The 26168-nt window shown below is 28.6% G+C and overlaps 1 long non-coding RNA gene across 2 annotated transcripts in view; it reads right to left on the bottom strand.

Moving 5' to 3' along the window:
- Positions 1-3033: 3033 nt before the first annotated feature.
- Positions 3034-26168, bottom strand: part of LOC148233603 (uncharacterized) — a 53940-nt gene continuing 30805 nt past the window's right edge. For both annotated transcript variants that reach the window (XR_015810427.1, XR_015810426.1), the window contains one exon: positions 3034-4863. This is a non-coding gene — a long non-coding RNA (uncharacterized LOC148233603). The remainder of the gene's footprint in view (positions 4864-26168) is intronic.

Below are 26168 nucleotides of genomic sequence, written 5' to 3'. Positions count from 1 at the left end.
CGGTCAGTGTGAGCTTATTTATACATATTTGAATTTCAATTTTTGTGACAGTATAGAATTCTTAAGCATCCTGTGTATGTTTGTTAGCAAAATCCATTTTGTCAATTTTTTGCAAAATGACGACAAGTATTAAAATTCAATCACTTATAACTCAGTAGTGTTGAATTTTGTCGAAAAGGTCTCTATACATGAAATGTTGAGAAGCCTAAAGTTCATCTAAGTAAAATATAAAAAATATATATTTTTGCTTGAAAACAAGCGATGTATCAGTTCGATCGTACCCCCATACTAGCCATTTTGAGACTTTCGGAAGAGTTAACGCTCTTAACTGTTTGGTTTCGAAGATAAAAATTTAAATTTTGAGTATCGCATAGAACTAACGTGCAGCCCCTATACGTTATGTTTAAAAAAAATATATAAATTTTTTTTTCAAAATGGCGGCTAATGTAAAAATTCAAAGTGTCATAACTTTGCTAAATGAAATCCTACTAAAAAATGTCTGATGCAAAAAGTGTTTGGAATTTAAATTTGCATATAAAAGCAATTTTTAATTATTTTTTTTTTAATAAAAACCGAGTCTTACCATATATTGACCGAGACCTCGAACGAGCTTTTATGTGACTCTGCATATAGTTAACGCTCGTACGAGGTTTCTATTTAAGAAATCGACTTGAATTTTTAATACAAAATAGAGCTTTCGACTATACTTACGATACTATAAAAAAAAATAAAAAATTAAAAAATAAAAGTATTTTTTTTTCAAAACACGTTTAGTGTGATGAGTCGATCGACCCACCATACATACGCTCATAAGATTTTCAATATAGTTAAGGTCAGTGTGAGCTTATTTATAAATATTTAAATTTAAATTTTTGTGACAGTATAGAATTCTTAAACATCCTGTGTATGTTTGTTAGCAAAATCCATTTTGTCAATTTTTTGCAAAATGGCGACAAGTATTAAAATTCAATCACTTATAACTCAGTAGTGTTGAATTTTGTCAAAAAGGTCTCTATACATGAAATGTTGAGAAGCCTAAAGTTCATCTAAGTAAAATATAAAAAATATATATTTTTGCTTGAAAACAAGCGATGTATCAGTTCGATCGTACCCCCATACTAGCCATTTTGAGACTTTCGGAAGAGTTAACGCTCTTAACTGTTTGGTTTCTAAGATAAAAATTTAAATTTTGAGTATCGCATAGAACTAACGTGCAGCCCCTATACGTTATGTTTAAAAAAAATATATAAATTTTTTTTTTAAAATGGCGGCTAATGTAAAAATTCAAAGTGTCATAACTTTGCTAAATGAAATCCTACTAAAAAATGTCTGATGCAAAAAGTGTTTGGAATTTAAATTTGCATATAAAAGCAATTTTTAATTTTTTTTTTTTTAATAAAAACCGAGTCTTACCATATATTGACCGAGACCTCGAACGAGCTTTTATGCGACTCTGCATATAGTTAACGCTCGTATGAGGCTTCTATTCAAGAAATCGACTTGAATTTTTATACAAAATAGAGCTTTCGACTATACTTACGATACTATAAAAAAAAATTAAAAATTAAAAAATAAAAGTATTTTTTTTTCAAAACACGTTTAGTGTGATGAGTCGATCGACCCACCATACATACGCTCATAAGATTTTCAATATAGTTTAGGTCAGTGTGAGCTTATTTATACATATTTGAATTTCAATTTTTGTGACAGTATAGAATTCTTAAGCATCCTGTGTATGTTTGTTAGCAAAATCCATTTTGTCAATTTTTTGCAAAATGACGACAAGTATTAAAATTCAATCACTTATAACTCAGTAGTGTTGAATTTTGGCAAAAAGGTCTCTATACATGAAATGTTGAGAAGCCTAAAGTTCATCTAAGTAAAATATAAAAAATATATATTTTTGCTTGAAAACAAGCGATGTATCAGTTCGATCGTACCCCCATACTAGCCATTTTGAGACTTTCGGAAGAGTTAACGCTCTTAACTGTTTGGTTTCGAAGATAAAAATTTAAATTTTGAGTATCGCATAGAACTAACGTGCAGCCCCTATACGTTATGTTTAAAAAAAATATATAAAATTTTTTTTTAAAATGGCGGCTAGTGTAAAAATTCAAAGTGTCATAACTTTGCTAAATGAAATCCTACTAAAAAATGTTTAATGCAAAAAGTGTTTGGAATTTTAATTTGCATATAAAAGCAATTTTTAATTATTTTTTTTTAAATAAAAACCGAGTCTTACCATATATTGACCGAGACCTCGAACGAGCTTTTATGCGACTCTGCATATAGTTAACGCTCGTATGAGGCTTCTATTCAAGAAATCGACCTGAATTTTTTATACAAAATAGAGCTTTCGACTATACTTACGATACTATAAAAAAAAATTAAAAATTAAAAAATAAAAGTATTTTTTTTTCAAAACACGTTTAGTGTGATGAGTCGATCGACCCACCATACATACGCTCATAAGATTTTCAATATAGTTTAGGTCAGTGTGAGCTTATTTATACATATTTGAATTTCAATTTTTGTGACAGTATAGAATTCTTAAGCATCCTGTGTATGTTTGTTAGCAAAATCCATTTTGTCAATTTTTTGCAAAATGACGACAAGTATTAAAATTCAATCACTTATAACTCAGTAGTGTTGAATTTTGGCAAAAAGGTCTCTATACATCAAATGTTGAGAAGCCTAAAGTTCATCTAAGTAAAATATAAAAAATATATATTTTTGCTTGAAAACAAGCGATGTATCAGTTCGATCGTACCCCCATACTAGCCATTTTGAGACTTTCGGAAGAGTTAACGCTCTTAACTGTTTGGTTTCGAAGATAAAAATTTAAATTTTGAGTATCGCATAGAACTAACGTGCAGCCCCTATACGTTATGTTTAAAAAAAATATATAAATTTTTTTTTCAAAATGGCGGCTAATGTAAAAATTCAAAGTGTCATAACTTTGCTAAATGAAATCCTACTAAAAAATGTTTAATGCAAAAAGTGTTTGGAATTTAAATTTGCATATAAAAGCAATTTTTAATTATTTTTTTTTTAATAAAAACCGAGTCTTACCATATATTGACCGAGACCTCGAACGAGCTTTTATGCGACTCTGCATATAGTTAACGCTCGTACGAGGTTTCTATTTAAGAAATCGACTTGAATTTTTAATACAAAATAGAGCTTTCGACTATACTTACGATACTATAAAAAAAAATAAAAAATTAAAAAATAAAAGTATTTTTTTTTCAAAACACGTTTAGTGTGATGAGTCGATCGACCCACCATACATACGCTCATAAGATTTTCAATATAGTTAAGGTCAGTGTGAGCTTATTTATAAATATTTAAATTTCAATTTTTGTGACAGTATAGAATTCTTAAACATCCTGTGTATGTTTGTTAGCAAAATCCATTTTGTCAATTTTTTGCAAAATGGCGACAAGTATTAAAATTCAATCACTTATAACTCAGTAGTGTTGAATTTTGTCAAAAAGGTCTCTATACATGAAATGTTGAGAAGCCTAAAGTTCATCTAAGTAAAATATAAAAAATATATATTTTTGCTTGAAAACAAGCGATGTATCAGTTCGATCGTACCCCCATACTAGCCATTTTGAGACTTTCGGAAGAGTTAACGCTCTTAACTGTTTGGTTTCTAAGATAAAAATTTAAATTTTGAGTATCGCATAGAACTAACGTGCAGCCCCTATACGTTATGTTTAAAAAAAATATATAAATTTTTTTTTCAAAATGGCGGCTAATGTAAAAATTCAAAGTGTCATAACTTTGCTAAATAAAATCCTACTAAAAAATGTCTAATGCAAAAAGTGTTTGGAATTTAAATTTGCATATAAAAGCAATTTTTAATTATTTTTTTTTTAATAAAAACCGAGTCTTACCATATATTGACCGAGACCTCGAACGAGCTTTTATGCGACTCTGCATATAGTTAACGCTCGTACGAGGTTTCTATTTAAAAAATCGACTTGAATTTTTAATACAAAATAGAGCTTTCGACTATACTTACGATACTATAAAAAAAAATAAAAAATTAAAAAATAAAAGTATTTTTTTTTCAAAACACGCTTAGTGTGATGAGTCGATCGACCCACCATACATACGCTCATAAGATTTTCAATATAGTTAAGGTCAGTGTGAGCTTATTTATAAATATTTAAATTTAAATTTTTGTGACAGTATAGAATTCTTAAACATCCTGTGTATGTTTGTTAGCAAAATCCATTTTGTCAATTTTTTGCAAAATGGCGACAAGTATTAAAATTCAATCACTTATAACTCAGTAGTGTTAAATTTTGTCAAAAAGGTCTCTATACATGAAATGTTGAGAAGCCTAAAGTTCATCTAAGTAAAATATAAAAAATATATATTTTTGCTTGAAAACAAGCGATGTATCAGTTCGATCGTACCCCCATACTAGCCATTTTGAGACTTTCGGAAGAGTTAACGCTCTTAACTGTTTGGTTTCGAAGATAAAAATTTAAATTTTGAGTATCGCATAGAACTAACGTGCAGCCCCTATACGTTATGTTTAAAAAAAATATATAAATTTTTTTTTCAAAATGGCGGCTAATGTAAAAATTCAAAGTGTCATAACTTTGCTAAATGAAATCCTACTAAAAAATGTCTGATGCAAAAAGTGTTTGGAATTTAAATTTGCATATAAAAGCAATTTTTAATTTTTTTTTTTTAATAAAAACCGAGTCTTACCATATATTGACCGAGACCTCGAACGAGCTTTTATGCGACTCTGCATATAGTTAACGCTCGTACGAGGTTTCTATTTAAGAAATCGACTTGAATTTTTAATACAAAATAGAGCTTTCGACTATACTTACGATACTATAAAAAAAAATTAAAAATTAAAAAATAAAAGTATTTTTTTTTCAAAACACGTTTAGTGTGATGAGTCGATCGACCCACCATACATACGCTCATAAGATTTTCAATATAGTTTAGGTCAGTGTGAGCTTATTTATACATATTTGAATTTTAATTTTTGTGACAGTATAGAATTCTTAAGCAACCTGTGTATGTTTGTTAGCAAAATCCATTTTGTCAATTTTTTGCAAAATGGCGACAAGTATTAAAATTCAATCACTTATAACTCAGTAGTGTTGAATTTTGGCAAAAAGGTCTCTATACATGAAATGTTGAGAAGCCTAAAGTTCATCTAAGTAAAATATAAAAAATATATATTTTTGCTTGAAAACAAGCGATGTATCAGTTCGATCGTACCCCCATACTAGCCATTTTGAGACTTTCGGAAGAGTTAACGCTCTTAACTGTTTGGTTTCGAAGATAAAAATTTAAATTTTGAGTATCGCATAGAACTAACGTGCAGCCCCTATACGTTATGTTTAAAAAAAATATATAAACTTTTTTTTCAAAATGGCGGCTAATGTAAAAATTCAAAGTGTCATAACTTTGCTAAATAATATCCTACTAAAAAATGTTTAATGCAAAAAGTGTTTGGAATTTTAATTTGCATATAAAAGCAATTTTTAATTATTTTTTTTTTAATAAAAACCGAGTCTTACCATATATTGACCGAGACCTCGAACGAGCTTTTATGCGACTCTGCATATAGTTAACGCTCGTATGAGGCTTCTATTCAAGAAATCGACTTGAATTTTTTATACAAAATAGAGCTTTCGACTATACTTACGATACTATAAAAAAAAATTAAAAATTAAAAAATAAAAGTATTTTTTTTTCAAAACACGTTTAGTGTGATGAGTCGATCGACCCACCATACATACGCTCATAAGATTTTCAATATAGTTTAGGTCAGTGTGAGCTTATTTATACATATTTGAATTTAAATTTTTGTGACAGTATAGAATTCTTAAGCATCCTGTGTATGTTTGTTAGCAAAATCCATTTTGTCAATTTTTTGCAAAATGACGACAAGTATTAAAATTCAATCACTTATAACTCAGTAGTGTTGAATTTTGGCAAAAAGGTCTCTATACATGAAATGTTGAGAAGCCTAAAGTTCATCTAAGTAAAATATAAAAAATATATATTTTTGCTTGAAAACAAGCGATGTATCAGTTCGATCGTACCCCCATACTAGCCATTTTGAGACTTTCGGAAGAGTTAACGCTCTTAACTGTTAGGTTTCGAAGATAAAAATTTAAATTTTGAGTATCGCATAGAACTAACGTGTAGCCCTTATACGTTATGTTTAAAAAAAATATATAAATTTTTTTTTCAAAATGGCGGCTAATGTAAAAATTTAAAGTGTCATAACTTTGTTAAATGAAATCCTACTAAAAAATGTTTAATGCAAAAAGTGTTTGGAATTTTAATTTGCATATAAAAGCAATTTTTAATTATTTTTTTTTTAATAAAAACCGAGTCTTACCATATATTGACCGAGACCTCGAACGAGCTTTTATGCGACTCTGCATATAGTTAACGCTCGTATGAGGCTTCTATTCAAGAAATCGACTTGAATTTTTTATACAAAATAGAGCTTTCGACTATACTTACGATACTATAAGAAAAAATTAAAAATTAAAAAATAAAAGTATTTTTTTTTCAAAACACGTTTAGTGTGATGAGTCGATCGACCCACCATACATACGCTCATAAGATTTTCAATATAGTTTAGGTCAGTGTGAGCTTATTTATACATATTTGAATTTCAATTTTTGTGACAGTATAGAATTCTTAAGCATCCTGTGTATGTTTGTTAGCAAAATCCATTTTGTCAATTTTTTGCAAAATGGCGACAAGTATTAAAATTCAATCACTTATAACTCAGTAGTGTTGAATTTTGTCAAAAAGGTCTCTATACATGAAATGTTGAGAAGCCTAAAGTTCATCTAAGTAAAATATAAAAAATATATATTTTTGCTTGAAAACAAGCGATGTATCAGTTCGATCGTACCCCCATACTAGCCATTTTGAGACTTTCGGAAGAGTTAACGCTCTTAACTGTTTGGTTTCGAAGATAAAAATTTAAATTTTGAGTATCGCATAGAACTAACGTGCAGCCCCTATACGTTATGTTTAAAAAAAATATATAAACTTTTTTTTCAAAATGGCGGCTAATGTAAAAATTCAAAGTGTCATAACTTTGCTAAATAATATCCTACTAAAAAATGTTTAATGCAAAAAGTGTTTGGAATTTTAATTTGCATATAAAAGCAATTTTTAATTATTTTTTTTTTAATAAAAACCGAGTCTTACCATATATTGACCGAGACCTCGAACGAGCTTTTATGCGACTCTGCATATAGTTAACGCTCGTATGAGGCTTCTATTCAAGAAATCGACTTGAATTTTTTATACAAAATAGAGCTTTCGACTATACTTACGATACTATAAAAAAAAATTAAAAATTAAAAAATAAAAGTATTTTTTTTTCAAAACACGTTTAGTGTGATGAGTCGATCGACCCACCATACATACGCTCATAAGATTTTCAATATAGTTTAGGTCAGTGTGAGCTTATTTATACATATTTGAATTTCAATTTTTGTGACAGTATAGAATTCTTAAGCATCCTGTGTATGTTTGTTAGCAAAATCCATTTTGTCAATTTTTTGCAAAATGACGACAAGTATTAAAATTCAATCACTTATAACTCAGTAGTGTTGAATTTTGGCAAAAAGGTCTCTATACATGAAATGTTGAGAAGCCTAAAGTTCATCTAAGTAAAATATAAAAAATATATATTTTTGCTTGAAAACAAGCGATGTATCAGTTCGATCGTACCCCCATACTAGCCATTTTGAGACTTTCGGAAGAGTTAACGCTCTTAACTGTTTGGTTTCGAAGATAAAAATTTAAATTTTGAGTATCGCATAGAACTAACGTGTAGCCCTTATACGTTATGTTTAAAAAAAATATATAAATTTTTTTTTAAAAATGGCGGCTAATGTAAAAATTTAAAGTGTCATAACTTTGTTAAATGAAATCCTACTAAAAAATGTTTAATGCAAAAAGTGTTTGGAATTTTAATTTGCATATAAAAGCAATTTTTAATTATTTTTTTTTTAATAAAAACCGAGTCTTACCATATATTGACCGAGACCTCGAACGAGCTTTTATGCGACTCTGCATATAGTTAACGCTCGTATGAGGCTTCTATTCAAGAAATCGACTTGAATTTTTTATACAAAATAGAGCTTTCGACTATACTTACGATACTATAAAAAAAAATTAAAAATTAAAAAATAAAAGTATTTTTTTTTCAAAACACGTTTAGTGTGATGAGTCGATCGACCCACCATACATACGCTCATAAGATTTTCAATATAGTTTAGGTCAGTGTGAGCTTATTTATACATATTTGAATTTCAATTTTTGTGACAGTATAGAATTCTTAAGCATCCTGTGTATGTTTGTTAGCAAAATCCATTTTGTCAATTTTTTGCAAAATGACGACAAGTATTAAAATTCAATCACTTATAACTCAGTAGTGTTGAATTTTAGCAAAAAGGTCTCTATACATGAAATGTTGAGAAGCCTAAAGTTCATCTAAGTAAAATATAAAAAATATATATTTTTGCTTGAAAACAAGCGATGTATCAGTTCGATCGTACCCCCATACTAGCCATTTTGAGACTTTCGGAAGAGTTAACGCTCTTAACTGTTTGGTTTCGAAGATAAAAATTTAAATTTTGAGTATCGCATAGAACTAACGTGCAGCCCCTATACGTTATGTTTAAAAAAAATATATAAAATTTTTTTTCAAAATGGCGGCTAATGTAAAAATTCAAAGTGTCATAACTTTGCTAAATGAAATCCTACTAAAAAATGTTTAATGCAAAAAGTGTTTGGAATTTTAATTTGCATATAAAAGCAATTTTTAATTATTTTTTTTTTAATAAAAACCGAGTCTTACCATATATTGACCGAGACCTCGAACGAGCTTTTATGCGACTCTGCATATAGTTAACGCTCGTATGAGGCTTCTATTCAAGAAATCGACTTGAATTTTTTATACAAAATAGAGCTTTCGACTATACTTACGATACTATAAAAAAAAATTAAAAATTAAAAAATAAAAGTATTTTTTTTTCAAAACACGTTTAGTGTGATGAGTCGATCGACCCACCATACATACGCTCATAAGATTTTCAATATAGTTTAGGTCAGTGTGAGCTTATTTATACATATTTGAATTTCAATTTTTGTGACAGTATAGAATTCTTAAGCATCCTGTGTATGTTTGTTAGCAAAATCCATTTTGTCAATTTTTTGCAAAATGACGACAAGTATTAAAATTCAATCACTTATAACTCAGTAGTGTTGAATTTTGGCAAAAAGGTCTCTATACATGAAATGTTGAGAAGCCTAAAGTTCATCTAAGTAAAATATAAAAAATATATATTTTTGCTTGAAAACAAGCGATGTATCAGTTCGATCGTACCCCCATACTAGCCATTTTGAGACTTTCGGAAGAGTTAACGCTCTTAACTGTTTGGTTTCGAAGATAAAAATTTAAATTTTGAGTATCGCATAGAACTAACGTGCAGCCCCTATACGTTATGTTTAAAAAAAATATATAAAATTTTTTTTCAAAATGGCGGCTAATGTAAAAATTCAAAGTGTCATAACTTTGCTAAATGAAATCCTACTAAAAAATGTTTAATGCAAAAAGTGTTTGGAATTTTAATTTGCATATAAAAGCAATTTTTAATTATTTTTTTTTTAATAAAAACCGAGTCTTACCATATATTGACCGAGACCTCGAACGAGCTTTTATGCGACTCTGCATATAGTTAACGCTCGTATGAGGCTTCTATTCAAGAAATCGACTTGAATTTTTTATACAAAATAGAGCTTTCGACTATACTTACGATACTATAAAAAAAAATTAAAAATTAAAAAATAAAAGTATTTTTTTTTCAAAACACGTTTAGTGTGATGAGTCGATCGACCCACCATACATACGCTCATAAGATTTTCAATATAGTTTAGGTCAGTGTGAGCTTATTTATACATATTTGAATTTCAATTTTTGTGACAGTATAGAATTCTTAAGCATCCTGTGTATGTTTGTTAGCAAAATCCATTTTGTCAATTTTTTGCAAAATGACGACAAGTATTAAAATTCAATCACTTATAACTCAGTAGTGTTAAATTTTAGCAAAAAGGTCTCTATACATGAAATGTTGAGAAGCCTAAAGTTCATCTAAGTAAGATATAAAAAATATATATTTTTGCTTGAAAACAAGCGATGTATCAGTTCGATCGTACCCCCATACTAGCCATTTTGAGACTTTCGGAAGAGTTAACGCTCTTAACTGTTTGGTTTCGAAGATAAAAATTTAAATTTTGAGTATTGCATAGAACTAACGTGCAGCCCCTATACGTTATGTTTAAAAAAAATATATAAAATTTTTTTTCAAAATGGCGGCTAATGTAAAAATTCAAAGTGTCATAACTTTGCTAAATGAAATCCTACTAAAAAATGTTTAATGCAAAAAGTGTTTGGAGTTTTAATTTGCATATAAAAGCAATTTTTAATTATTTTTTTTTTAATAAAAACCGAGTCTTACCATATATTGACCGAGACCTCGAACGAGCTTTTATGCGACTCTGCATATAGTTAACGCTCGTATGAGGCTTCTATTCAAGAAATCGACTTGAATTTTTTATACAAAATAGAGCTTTCGACTATACTTACGATACTATAAAAAAAAATTAAAAATTAAAAAATAAAAGTATTTTTTTTTCAAAACACGTTTAGTGTGATGAGTCGATCGACCCACCATACATACGCTCATAAGATTTTCAATATAGTTTAGGTCAGTGTGAGCTTATTTATACATATTTGAATTTCAATTTTTGTGACAGTATAGAATTCTTAAGCATCCTGTGTATGTTTGTTAGCAAAATCCATTTTGTCAATTTTTTGCAAAATGACGACAAGTATTAAAATTCAATCACTTATAACTCAGTAGTGTTGAATTTTGGCAAAAAGGTCTCTATACATGAAATGTTGAGAAGCCTAAAGTTCATCTAAGTAAAATATAAAAAATATATATTTTTGCTTGAAAACAAGCGATGTATCAGTTCGATCGTACCCCCATACTAGCCATTTTGAGACTTTCGGAAGAGTTAACGCTCTTAACTGTTTGTTTTCGAAGATAAAAATTTAAATTTTGAGTATCGCATAGAACTAACGTGCAGCCCTTATACGTTATGTTTAAAAAAAATATATAAATTTTTTTTTCAAAATGGCAACTAATGTAAAAATTCAAAGTGTCATAACTTTGTTAAATGAAATCCTACTAAAAAATGTTTAATGCAAAAAGTGTTTGGAATTTTAATTTGCATATAAAAGCAATTTTTAATTATTTTTTTTTAAAAAAACCGAGTCTTACCATATATTGACCGAGACCTCGAACGAGCTTTTATGCGACTCTGCATATAGTTAACGCTCGTATGAGGCTTCTATTCAAGAAATCGACTTGAATTTTTTATACAAAATAGAGCTTTCGACTATACTTACGATACTATAAAAAAAAATTAAAAATTAAAAAATAAAAGTATTTTTTTTTCAAAACACGTTTAGTGTGATGAGTCGATCGACCCACCATACATACGCTCATAAGATTTTCAATATAGTTTAGGTCAGTGTGAGCTTATTTATACATATTTGAATTTCAATTTTTGTGACAGTATAGAATTCTTAAGCATCCTGTGTATGTTTGTTAGCAAAATCCATTTTGTCAATTTTTTGCAAAATGACGACAAGTATTAAAATTCAATCACTTATAACTCAGTAGTGTTGAATTTTAGCAAAAAGGTCTCTATACATGAAATGTTGAGAAGCCTAAAGTTCATCTAAGTAAAATATAAAAAATATATATTTTTGCTTGAAAACAAGCGATGTATCAGTTCGATCGTACCCCCATACTAGCCATTTTGAGACTTTCGGAAGAGTTAACGCTCTTAACTGTTTGGTTTCGAAGATAAAAATTTAAATTTTGAGTATCGCATAGAACTAACGTGCAGCCCCTATACGTTATGTTTAAAAAAAATATATAAAATTTTTTTTCAAAATGGCGGCTAATGTAAAAATTCAAAGTGTCATAACTTTGCTAAATGAAATCCTACTAAAAAATGTTTAATGCAAAAAGTGTTTGGAATTTTAATTTGCATATAAAAGCAATTTTTAATTATTTTTTTTGAATAAAAACCGAGTCTTACCATATATTGACCGAGACCTCGAACGAGCTTTTATGCGACTCTGCATATAGTTAACGCTCGTATGAGGCTTCTATTTAAGAAATCGACTTGAATTTTTTATACAAAATAGAGCTTTCGACTATACTTACGATACTATAAAAAAAAATTAAAAATTAAAAAATAAAAGTATTTTTTTTTCAAAATACGTTTAGTGTGATGAGTCGATCGACCCACCATACATACGCTCATAAGATTTTCAATATAGTTTAGGTCAGTGTGAGCTTATTTATACATATTTGAATTTCAATTTTTGTGACAGTATAGAATTCTTAAGCATCCTGTGTATGTTTGTTAGCAAAATCCATTTTGTCAATTTTTTGCAAAATGACGACAAGTATTAAAATTCAATCACTTATAACTCAGTAGTGTTGAATTTTGGCAAAAAGGTCACTATACATGAAATGTTGAGAAGCCTAAAGTTCATCTAAGTAAAATATAAAAAATATATATTTTTGCTTGAAAACAAGCGATGTATCAGTTCGATCGTACCCCCATACTAGCCATTTTGAGACTTTCGGAAGAGTTAACGCTCTTAACTGTTTGGTTTCGAAGATAAAAATTTAAATTTTGAGTATCGCATAGAACTAACGTGCAGCCCCTATACGTTATGTTTAAAAAAAATATATAAAATTTTTTTTCAAAATGGCGGCTAATGTAAAAATTCAAAGTGTCATAACTTTGCTAAATGAAATCCTACTAAAAATGTTTAATGCAAAAAGTGTTTGGAATTTTAATTTGCATATAAAAGCAATTTTTAAATATTTTTTTTTTAATAAAAACCGAGTCTTACCATATATTGACCGAGACTTCGAACGAGCTTTTATGCGACTCTGCATATAGTTAACGCTCGTATGAGGCTTCTATTCAAGAAATCGACTTGAATTTTTTATACAAAATAGAGCTTTCGACTATACTTACGATACTATAAAAAAAAATTAAAAATTAAAAAATAAAAGTATTTTTTTTTCAAAACACGTTTAGTGTGATGAGTCGATCGACCCACCATACATACGCTCATAAGATTTTCAATATAGTTTAGGTTAGTGTGAGCTTATTTATACATATTTGAATTTCAATTTTTGTGACAGTATAGAATTCTTAAGCATCCTGTGTATGTTTGTTAGCAAAATCCATTTTGTCAATTTTTTGCAAAATGACGACAAGTATTAAAATTCAATCACTTATAACTCAGTAGTGTTGAATTTTAGCAAAAAGGTCTCTATACATGAAATGTTGAGAAGCCTAAAGTTCATCTAAGTAAAATATAAAAAATATATATTTTTGCTTGAAAACAAGCGATGTATCAGTTCGATCGTACCCCCATACTAGCCATTTTGAGACTTTCGGAAGAGTTAACGCTCTTAACTGTTTGGTTTCGAAGATAAAAATTTAAATTTTGAGTATCGCATAGAACTAACGTGCAGCCCCTATACGTTATGTTTAAAAAAAATATATAAAATTTTTTTTCAAAATGGCGGCTAATGTAAAAATTCAAAGTGTCATAACTTTGCTAAATGAAATCCTACTAAAAAATGTTTAATGCAAAAAGTGTTTGGAATTTTAATTTGCATATAAAAGCAATTTTTAATTATTTTTTTTGAATAAAAACCGAGTCTTACCATATATTGACCGAGACCTCGAACGAGCTTTTATGCGACTCTGCATATAGTTAACGCTCGTATGAGGCTTCTATTCAAGAAATCGACTTGAATTTTTTATACAAAATAGAGCTTTCGACTATACTTACGATACTATAAAAAAAAATTAAAAATTAAAAAATAAAAGTATTTTTTTTTCAAAATACGTTTAGTGTGATGAGTCGATCGACCCACCATACATACGCTCATAAGATTTTCAATATAGTTTAGGTCAGTGTGAGCTTATTTATACATATTTGAATTTCAATTTTTGTGACAGTATAGAATTCTTAAGCATCCTGTGTATGTTTGTTAGCAAAATCCATTTTGTCAATTTTTTGCAAAATGGCGACAAGTATTAAAATTCAATCACTTATAACTCAGTAGTGTTGAATTTTGTCAAAAAGGTCTCTATACATGAAATGTTGAGAAGCCTAAAGTTCATCTAAGTAAAATATAAAAAATATATATTTTTGCTTGAAAACAAGCGATGTATCAGTTCGATCGTACCCCCATACTAGCCATTTTGAGACTTTCGGAAGAGTTAACGCTCTTAACTGTTTGGTTTCGAAGATAAAAATTTAAATTTTGAGTATCGCATAGAACTAACGTGCAGCCCCTATACGTTATGTTTAAAAAAAATATATAAATTTTTTTTTCAAAATGGCGGCTAATGTAAAAATTCAAAGTGTCATAACTTTGCTAAATAAAATCCTACTAAAAATGTTAAATGCAAAAAGTGTTTTCAATTTTAATTTGCATATAAAAGCAATTTTTAAATATTTTTTTTTTAATAAAAACCGAGTCTTACCATATATTGACCGAGACTTCGAACGAGCTTTTATGCGACTCTGCATATAGTTAACGCTCGTATGAGGCTTCTATTTAAGAAATCGACTTGAATTTTTTATACAAAATAGAGCTTTCGACTATACTTACGATACTATAAAAAAAAATTAAAAATTAAAAAATAAAAGTATTTTTTTTTCAAAACACGTTTAGTGTGATGAGTCGATCGACCCACCATACATACGCTCATAAGATTTTCAATATAGTTTAGGTTAGTGTGAGCTTATTTATACATATTTGAATTTCAATTTTTGTGACAGTATAGAATTCTTAAGCATCCTGTGTATGTTTGTTAGCAAAATCCATTTTGTCAATTTTTTGCAAAATGACGACAAGTATTAAAATTCAATCACTTATAACTCAGTAGTGTTGAATTTTAGCAAAAAGGTCTCTATACATGAAATGTTGAGAAGCCTAAAGTTCATCTAAGTAAAATATAAAAAAGATATATTTTTGCTTGAAAACAAGCGATGTATCAGTTCGATCGTACCCCCATACTAGCCATTTTGAGACTTTCGGAAGAGTTAACGCTCTTAACTGTTTGGTTTCGAAGATAAAAATTTAAATTTTGAGTATCGCATAGAACTAACGTGCAGCCCTTATACGTTATGTTTAAAAAAAATATATAAATTTTTTTTTCAAAATGGCGGCTAATGTAAAAATTTAAAGTGTCATAACTTTGTTAAATGAAATCCTACTAAAAAATGTTTAATGCAAAAAGTGTTTGGAATTTTAATTTGCATATAAAAGCAATTTTTAATTATTTTTTTTTAAAAAAACCGAGTCTTACCATATATTGACCGAGACCTCGAACGAGCTTTTATGCGACTCTGCATATAGTTAACGCTCGTATGAGGCTTCTATTCAAGAAATCGACTTGAATTTTTTATACAAAATAGAGCTTTCGACTATACTTACGATACTATAAAAAAAAATTAAAAATTAAAAAATAAAAGTATTTTTTTTTCAAAACACGTTTAGTGTGATGAGTCGATCGACCCACCATACATACGCTCATAAGATTTTCAATATAGTTTAGGTCAGTGTGAGCTTATTTATACATATTTGAATTTCAATTTTTGTGACAGTATAGAATTCTTAAGCATCCTGTGTATGTTTGTTAGCAAAATCCATTTTGTCAATTTTTTGCAAAATGACGACAAGTATTAAAATTCAATCACTTATAACTCAGTAGTGTTGAATTTTGGCAAAAAGGTCTCTATTCATGAAATGTTGAGAAGCCTAAAGTTCATCTAAGTAAAATATAAAAAATATATATTTTTGCTTGAAAACAAGCGATGTATCAGTTCGATCGTACCCCCATACTAGCCATTTTGAGACTTTCGGAAGAGTTAACGCTCTTAACTGTTTGGTTTCGAAGATAAAAATTTAAATTTTGAGTATCGCATAGAACTAACGTGCAGCCCCTATACGTTATGTTTAAAAAAAATATATAAAATTTTTTTTCAAAATGGCGGCTAATGTAAAAATTCAAAGTGTCATAACTTTGCTAAATGAAATCCTACTAAAAAATGTTTATTGCAAAAAGTGTTTGGAATTTTAATTTGCATATAAAAGCAATTTTTAATTATTTTTTTTTTAATAAAAACCGAGTCTTACCATATATTGACCGAGACCTCGAACGAGCTTTTATGCGACTCTGCATATAGTTAACGCTCGTATGAGGCTTCTATTCAAGAAATCGACTTGAATTTTTTATACAAAACAGAGCTTTCGACTATACTTACGATACTATAAAAAAAAATTAAAAATTAAAAAATAAAAGTATTTTTTTTTCAAAACACGTTTAGTGTGATGAGTCGATCGACCCACCATACATACGCTCATAAGATTTTCAATATAGTTTAGGTCAGTGTGAGCTTATTTATACATATTTGAATTTCAATTTTTGTGACAGTATAGAATTCTTAAGCATCCTGTGTATGTTTGTTAGCAAAATCCATTTTGTCAATTTTTTGCAAAATGACGACAAGTATTAAAATTCAATCACTTATAACTCAGTAGTGTTGAATTTTGGCAAAAAGGTCTCTATACATGAAATGTTGAGAAGCCTAAAGTTCATCTAAGTAAAATATAAAAAATATATATTTTTGCTTGAAAACAAGCGATGTATCAGTTCGATCGTACCCCCATACTAGCCATTTTGAGACTTTCGGAAGAGTTAACGCTCTTAACTGTTTGGTTTCAAAGATAAAAATTTAAATTTTGAGTATCGCATAGAACTAACGTGCAGCCCCTATACGTTATGTTTAAAAAAAATATATAAAATTTTTTTTCAAAATGGCGGCTAATGTAAAAATTCAAAGTGTCATAACTTTGCTAAATGAAATCCTACTAAAAAATGTTTAATGCAAAAAGTGTTTGGAATTTTATTTTGCATATAAAAGCAATTTTTAATTATTTTTTTTTTAATAAAAACCGAGTCTTACCATATATTGACCGAGACCTCGAACGAGCTTTTATGCGACTCTGCATATAGTTAACGCTCGTATGAGGCTTCTATTCAAGAAATCGACTTCAATTTTTTATACAAAATAGAGCTTTCGACTATACTTACGATACTATAAAAAAAAATTAAAAATTAAAAAATAAAAGTATTTTTTTTTCAAAACACGTTTAGTGTGATGAGTCGATCGACCCACCATACATACGCTCATAAGATTTTCAATATAGTTTAGGTCAGTGTGAGCTTATTTATACATATTTGAATTTCAATTTTTGTGACAGTATAGAATTCTTAAGCATCCTGTGTATGTTTGTTAGCAAAATCCATTTTGTCAATTTTTTGCAAAATGACGACAAGTATTAAAATTCAATCACTTATAACTCAGTAGTGTTGAATTTTGGCAAAAAGGTCTCTATACATGAAATGTTGAGAAGCCTAAAGTTCATCTAAGTAAAATATAAAAAATATATATTTTTGCTTGAAAACAAGCGATGTATCAGTTCGATCGTACCCCCATACTAGCCATTTTGAGACTTTCGGAAGAGTTAACGCTCTTAACTGTTAGGTTTCGAAGATAAAAATTTAAATTTTGAGTATCGCATAGAACTAACGTGCAGCCCTTATACGTTATGTTTAAAAAAAATATATAAATTTTTTTTAAAATGGCGGCTAATGTAAAAATTCAAAGTGTCATAACTTTGTTAAATGAAATCCTACTAAAAAATGTTTAATGCAAAAAGTGTTTGGAATTTTAATTTGCATATAAAAGCAATTTTTAATTTTTTTTTTTTAAAAAAACCGAGTCTTACCATATATTGACCGAGACCTCGAACGAGCTTTTATGCGACTCTGCATATAGTTAACGCTCGTATGAGGCTTCTATTCAAGAAATCGACTTGAATTTTTTATACAAAATAGAGCTTTCGACTATACTTACGATACTATAAAAAAAAATTAAAAATTAAAAAATAAAAGTATTTTTTTTTCAAAACACGTTTAGTGTGATGAGTCGATCGACCCACCATACATACGCTCATAAGATTTTCAATATAGTTTAGGTCAGTGTGAGCTTATTTATACATATTTGAATTTCAATTTTTGTGACAGTATAGAATTCTTAAGCATCCTGTGTATGTTTGTTAGCAAAATCCATTTTGTCAATTTTTTGCAAAATGACGACAAGTATTAAAATTCAATCACTTATAACTCAGTAGTGTTGAATTTTAGCAAAAAGGTCACTATACATGAAATGTTAAGAAGCCTAAAGTTCATCTAAGTAAAATATAAAAAATATATATTTTTGCTTGAAAACAAGCGATGTATCAGTTCGATCGTACCCCCATACTAGCCATTTTGAGACTTTCGGAAGAGTTAACGCTCTTAACTGTTTGGTTTCGAAGATAAAAATTTAAATTTTGAGTATCGCATAGAACTAACGTGCAGCCCCTATACGTTATGTTTAAAAAAAATATATAAAATTTTTTTTCAAAATGGCGGCTAATGTAAAAATTCAAAGTGTCATAACTTTGCTAAATGAAATCCTACTAAAAAATGTTTAATGCAAAAAGTGTTTGGAGTTTTAATTTGCATATAAAAGCAATTTTTAATTATTTTTTTTTTAATAAAAACCGAGTCTTACCATATATTGACCGAGACCTCGAACGAGCTTTTATGCGACTCTGCATATAGTTAACGCTCGTATGAGGCTTCTATTTAAGAAATCGACTTGAATTTTTTATACAAAATAGAGCTTTCGACTATACTTACGATACTATAAAAAAAAATTAAAAATTAAAAAATAAAAGTATTTTTTTTTCAAAACACGTTTAGTGTGATGAGTCGATCGACCCACCATACATACGCTCATAAGATTTTCAATATAGTTTAGGTCAGTGTGAGCTTATTTATACATATTTGAATTTCAATTTTTGTGACAGTATAGAATTCTTAAGCATCCTGTGTATGTTTGTTAGCAAAATCCATTTTGTCAATTTTTTGCAAAATGACGACAAGTATTAAAATTCAATCACTTATAACTCAGTAGTGTTGAATTTTGGCAAAAAGGTCTCTATTCATGAAATGTTGAGAAGCCTAAAGTTCATCTAAGTAAAATATAAAAAATATATATTTTTGCTTGAAAACAAGCGATGTATCAGTTCGATCGTACCCCCATACTAGCCATTTTGAGACTTTCGGAAGAGTTAACGCTCTTAACTGTTTGGTTTTGAAGATAAAAATTTAAATTTTGAGTATCGCATAGAACTAACGTGCAGCCCCTATACGTTATGTTTAAAAAAAATATATAAAATTTTTTTTCAAAATGGCGGCTAATGTAAAAATTCAAAGTGTCATAACTTTGCTAAATGAAATCCTACTAAAAAATGTTTATTGCAAAAAGTGTTTGGAATTTTAATTTGCATATAAAAGCAATTTTTAATTATTTTTTTTTTAATAAAAACCGAGTCTTACCATATATTGACCGAGACCTCGAACGAGCTTTTATGCGACTCTGCATATAGTTAACGCTCGTATGAGGCTTCTATTCAAGAAATCGACTTGAATTTTTTAAACAAAACAGAGCTTTCGACTATACTTACGATACTATAAAAAAAAATTAAAAATTAAAAAATAAAAGTATTTTTTTTTCAAAACACGTTTAGTGTGATGAGTCGATCGACCCACCATACATACGCTCATAAGATTTTCAATATAGTTTAGGTCAGTGTGAGCTTATTTATACATATTTGAATTTCAATTTTTGTGACAGTATAGAATTCTTAAGCATCCTGTGTATGTTTGTTAGCAAAATCCATTTTGTCAATTTTTTGCAAAATGACGACAAGTATTAAAATTCAATCACTTATAACTCAGTAGTGTTGAATTTTGGCAAAAAGGTCTCTATTCATGAAATGTTGAGAAGCCTAAAGTTCATCTAAGTAAAATATAAAAAATATATATTTTTGCTTGAAAACAAGCGATGTATCAGTTCGATCGTACCCCCATACTAGCCATTTTGAGACTTTCGGAAGAGTTAACGCTCTTAACTGTTTGGTTTCGAAGATAAAAATTTAAATTTTGAGTATCGCATAGAACTAACGTGCAGCCCCTATACGTTATGTTTAAAAAAAATATATAAAATTTTTTTTCAAAATGGCGGCTAATGTAAAAATTCAAAGTGTCATAACTTTGCTAAATGAAATCCTACTAAAAAATGTTTATTGCAAAAAGTGTTTGGAATTTTAATTTGCATATAAAAGCAATTTTTAATTATTTTTTTTTTAATAAAAACCGAGTCTTACCATATATTGACCGAGACCTCGAACGAGCTTTTATGCGACTCTGCATATAGTTAACGCTCGTATGAGGCTTCTATTCAAGAAATCGACTTGAATTTTTTATACAAAACAGAGCTTTCGACTATACTTACGATACTATAAAAAAAAATTAAAAATTAAAAAATAAAAGTATTTTTTTTTCAAAACACGTTTAGTGTGATGAGTCGATCGACCCACCATACATACGCTCATAAGATTTTCAATATAGTTTAGGTCAGTGTGAGCTTATTTATACATATTTGAATTTCAATTTTTGTGACAGTATAGAATTCTTAAGCATCCTGTGTATGTTTGTTAGCAAAATCCATTTTGTCAATTTTTTGCAAAATGACGACAAGTATTAAAATTCAATCACTTATAACTCAGTAGTGTTGAATTTTGGCAAAAAGGTCTCTATACATGAAATGTTGAGAAGCCTAAAGTTCATCTAAGTAAAATATAAAAAATATATATTTTTGCTTGAAAACAAGCGATGTATCAGTTCGATCGTACCCCCATACTAGCCATTTTGAGACTTTCGGAAGAGTTAACGCTCTTAACTGTTTGGTTTCAAAGATAAAAATTTAAATTTTGAGTATCGCATAGAACTAACGTGCAGCCCCTATACGTTATGTTTAAAAAAAATATATAAAATTTTTTTTCAAAATGGCGGCTAATGTAAAAATTCAAAGTGTCATAACTTTGCTAAATGAAATCCTACTAAAAAATGTTTAATGCAAAAAGTGTTTGGAATTTTATTTTGCATATAAAAGCAATTTTTAATTATTTTTTTTTTAATAAAAACCGAGTCTTACCATATATTGACCGAGACCTCGAACGAGCTTTTATGCGACTCTGCATATAGTTAACGCTCGTATGAGGCTTCTATTCAAGAAATCGACTTCAATTTTTTATACAAAATAGAGCTTTCGACTATACTTACGATACTATAAAAAAAAATTAAAAATTAAAAAATAAAAGTATTTTTTTTTCAAAACACGTTTAGTGTGATGAGTCGATCGACCCACCATACATACGCTCATAAGATTTTCAATATAGTTTAGGTCAGTGTGAGCTTATTTATACATATTTGAATTTCAATTTTTGTGACAGTATAGAATTCTTAAGCATCCTGTGTATGTTTGTTAGCAAAATCCATTTTGTCAATTTTTTGCAAAATGACGACAAGTATTAAAATTCAATCACTTATAACTCAGTAGTGTTGAATTTTGGCAAAAAGGTCTCTATACATGAAATGTTGAGAAGCCTAAAGTTCATCTAAGTAAAATATAAAAAATATATATTTTTGCTTGAAAACAAGCGATGTATCAGTTCGATCGTACCCCCATACTAGCCATTTTGAGACTTTCGGAAGAGTTAACGCTCTTAACTGTTAGGTTTCGAAGATAAAAATTTAAATTTTGAGTATCGCATAGAACTAACGTGCAGCCCTTATACGTTATGTTTAAAAAAAATATATAAATTTTTTTTAAAATGGCGGCTAATGTAAAAATTCAAAGTGTCATAACTTTGTTAAATGAAATCCTACTAAAAAATGTTTAATGCAAAAAGTGTTTGGAATTTTAATTTGCATATAAAAGCAATTTTTAATTTTTTTTTTTTAAAAAAACCGAGTCTTACCATATATTGACCGAGACCTCGAACGAGCTTTTATGCGACTCTGCATATAGTTAACGCTCGTATGAGGCTTCTATTCAAGAAATCGACTTGAATTTTTTATACAAAATAGAGCTTTCGACTATACTTACGATACTATAAAAAAAAATTAAAAATTAAAAAATAAAAGTATTTTTTTTTCAAAACACGTTTAGTGTGATGAGTCGATCGACCCACCATACATACGCTCATAAGATTTTCAATATAGTTTAGGTCAGTGTGAGCTTATTTATACATATTTGAATTTCAATTTTTGTGACAGTATAGAATTCTTAAGCATCCTGTGTATGTTTGTTAGCAAAATCCATTTTGTCAATTTTTTGCAAAATGACGACAAGTATTAAAATTCAATCACTTATAACTCAGTAGTGTTGAATTTTAGCAAAAAGGTCACTATACATGAAATGTTAAGAAGCCTAAAGTTCATCTAAGTAAAATATAAAAAATATATATTTTTGCTTGAAAACAAGCGATGTATCAGTTCGATCGTACCCCCATACTAGCCATTTTGAGACTTTCGGAAGAGTTAACGCTCTTAACTGTTTGGTTTCGAAGATAAAAATTTAAATTTTGAGTATCGCATAGAACTAACGTGCAGCCCCTATACGTTATGTTTAAAAAAAATATATAAAATTTTTTTTCAAAATGGCGGCTAATGTAAAAATTCAAAGTGTCATAACTTTGCTAAATGAAATCCTACTAAAAAATGTTTAATGCAAAAAGTGTTTGGAGTTTTAATTTGCATATAAAAGCAATTTTTAATTATTTTTTTTTTAATAAAAACCGAGTCTTACCATATATTGACCGAGACCTCGAACGAGCTTTTATGCGACTCTGCATATAGTTAACGCTCGTATGAGGCTTCTATTTAAGAAATCGACTTGAATTTTTTATACAAAATAGAGCTTTCGACTATACTTACGATACTATAAAAAAAAATTAAAAATTAAAAAATAAAAGTATTTTTTTTTCAAAACACGTTTAGTGTGATGAGTCGATCGACCCACCATACATACGCTCATAAGATTTTCAATATAGTTTAGGTCAGTGTGAGCTTATTTATACATATTTGAATTTCAATTTTTGTGACAGTATAGAATTCTTAAGCATCCTGTGTATGTTTGTTAGCAAAATCCATTTTGTCAATTTTTTGCAAAATGACGACAAGTATTAAAATTCAATCACTTATAACTCAGTAGTGTTGAATTTTGGCAAAAAGGTCTCTATTCATGAAATGTTGAGAAGCCTAAAGTTCATCTAAGTAAAATATAAAAAATATATATTTTTGCTTGAAAACAAGCGATGTATCAGTTCGATCGTACCCCCATACTAGCCATTTTGAGACTTTCGGAAGAGTTAACGCTCTTAACTGTTTGGTTTTGAAGATAAAAATTTAAATTTTGAGTATCGCATAGAACTAACGTGCAGCCCCTATACGTTATGTTTAAAAAAAATATATAAAATTTTTTTTCAAAATGGCGGCTAATGTAAAAATTCAAAGTGTCATAACTTTGCTAAATGAAATCCTACTAAAAAATGTTTATTGCAAAAAGTGTTTGGAATTTTAATTTGCATATAAAAGCAATTTTTAATTATTTTTTTTTTAATAAAAACCGAGTCTTACCATATATTGACCGAGACCTCGAACGAGCTTTTATGCGACTCTGCATATAGTTAACGCTCGTATGAGGCTTCTATTCAAGAAATCGACTTGAATTTTTTAAACAAAACAGAGCTTTCGACTATACTTACGATACTATAAAAAAAAATTAAAAATTAAAAAATAAAAGTATTTTTTTTTCAAAACACGTTTAGTGTGATGAGTCGATCGACCCACCATACATACGCTCATAAGATTTTCAATATAGTTTAGGTCAGTGTGAGCTTATTTATACATATTTGAATTTCAATTTTTGTGACAGTATAGAATTCTTAAGCATCCTGTGTATGTTTGTTAGCAAAATCCATTTTGTCAATTTTTTGCAAAATGACGACAAGTATTAAAATTCAATCACTTATAACTCAGTAGTGTTGAATTTTGGCAAAAAGGTCTCTATTCATGAAATGTTGAGAAGCCTAAAGTTCATCTAAGTAAAATATAAAAAATATATATTTTTGCTTGAAAACAAGCGATGTATCAGTTCGATCGTACCCCCATACTAGCCATTTTGAGACTTTCGGAAGAGTTAACGCTCTTAACTGTTTGGTTTCGAAGATAAAAATTTAAATTTTGAGTATCGCATAGAACTAACGTGCAGCCCCTATACGTTATGTTTAAAAAAAATATATAAAATTTTTTTTCAAAATGGCGGCTAATGTAAAAATTCAAAGTGTCATAACTTTGCTAAATGAAATCCTACTAAAAAATGTTTATTGCAAAAAGTGTTTGGAATTTTAATTTGCATATAAAAGCAATTTTTAATTATTTTTTTTTTAATAAAAACCGAGTCTTACCATATATTGACCGAGACCTCGAACGAGCTTTTATGCGACTCTGCATATAGTTAACGCTCGTATGAGGCTTCTATTCAAGAAATCGACTTGAATTTTTTATACAAAACAGAGCTTTCGACTATACTTACGATACTATAAAAAAAAATTAAAAATTAAAAAATAAAAGTATTTTTTTTTCAAAACACGTTTAGTGTGATGAGTCGATCGACCCACCATACATACGCTCATAAGATTTTCAATATAGTTTAGGTCAGTGTGAGCTTATTTATACATATTTGAATTTCAATTTTTGTGACAGTATAGAATTCTTAAGCATCCTGTGTATGTTTGTTAGCAAAATCCATTTTGTCAATTTTTTGCAAAATGACGACAAGTATTAAAATTCAATCACTTATAACTCAGTAGTGTTGAATTTTGGCAAAAAGGTCTCTATACATGAAATGTTGAGAAGCCTAAAGTTCATCTAAGTAAAATATAAAAAATATATATTTTTGCTTGAAAACAAGCGATGTATCAGTTCGATCGTACCCCCATACTAGCCATTTTGAGACTTTCGGAAGAGTTAACGCTCTTAACTGTTTGGTTTCAAAGATAAAAATTTAAATTTTGAGTATCGCATAGAACTAACGTGCAGCCCCTATACGTTATGTTTAAAAAAAATATATAAAATTTTTTTTCAAAATGGCGGCTAATGTAAAAATTCAAAGTGTCATAACTTTGCTAAATGAAATCCTACTAAAAAATGTTTAATGCAAAAAGTGTTTGGAATTTTATTTTGCATATAAAAGCAATTTTTAATTATTTTTTTTTTAATAAAAACCGAGTCTTACCATATATTGACCGAGACCTCGAACGAGCTTTTATGCGACTCTGCATATAGTTAACGCTCGTATGAGGCTTCTATTCAAGAAATCGACTTGAATTTTTTATACAAAATAGAGCTTTCGACTATACTTACGATACTATAAAAAAAAATTAAAAATTAAAAAATAAAAGTATTTTTTTTTCAAAACACGTTTAGTGTGATGAGTCGATCGACCCACCATACATACGCTCATAAGATTTTCAATATAGTTTAGGTCAGTGTGAGCTTATTTATACATATTTGAATTTCAATTTTTGTGACAGTATAGAATTCTTAAGCATCCTGTGTATGTTTGTTAGCAAAATCCATTTTGTCAATTTTTTGCAAAATGACGACAAGTATTAAAATTCAATCACTTATAACTCAGTAGTGTTGAATTTTGGCAAAAAGGTCTCTATACATGAAATGTTGAGAAGCCTAAAGTTCATCTAAGTAAAATATAAAAAATATATATTTTTGCTTGAAAACAAGCGATGTATCAGTTCGATCGTACCCCCATACTAGCCATTTTGAGACTTTCGGAAGAGTTAACGCTCTTAACTGTTAGGTTTCGAAGATAAAAATTTAAATTTTGAGTATCGCATAGAACTAACGTGCAGCCCTTATACGTTATGTTTAAAAAAAATATATAAATTTTTTTTAAAATGGCGGCTAATGTAAAAATTCAA

Source organism: Plectrocnemia conspersa, unplaced genomic scaffold, assembly GCF_051122295.1.
Source record: "Plectrocnemia conspersa isolate PC_06_02 unplaced genomic scaffold, ASM5112229v1 ptg000008l, whole genome shotgun sequence".
NCBI classification, from domain to species: Eukaryota; Metazoa; Arthropoda; class Insecta; order Trichoptera; family Polycentropodidae; genus Plectrocnemia; species Plectrocnemia conspersa.
Note: the sequence above shows the minus strand (reverse complement) of the source record. Positions and strands in the feature narration are given on the sequence as shown.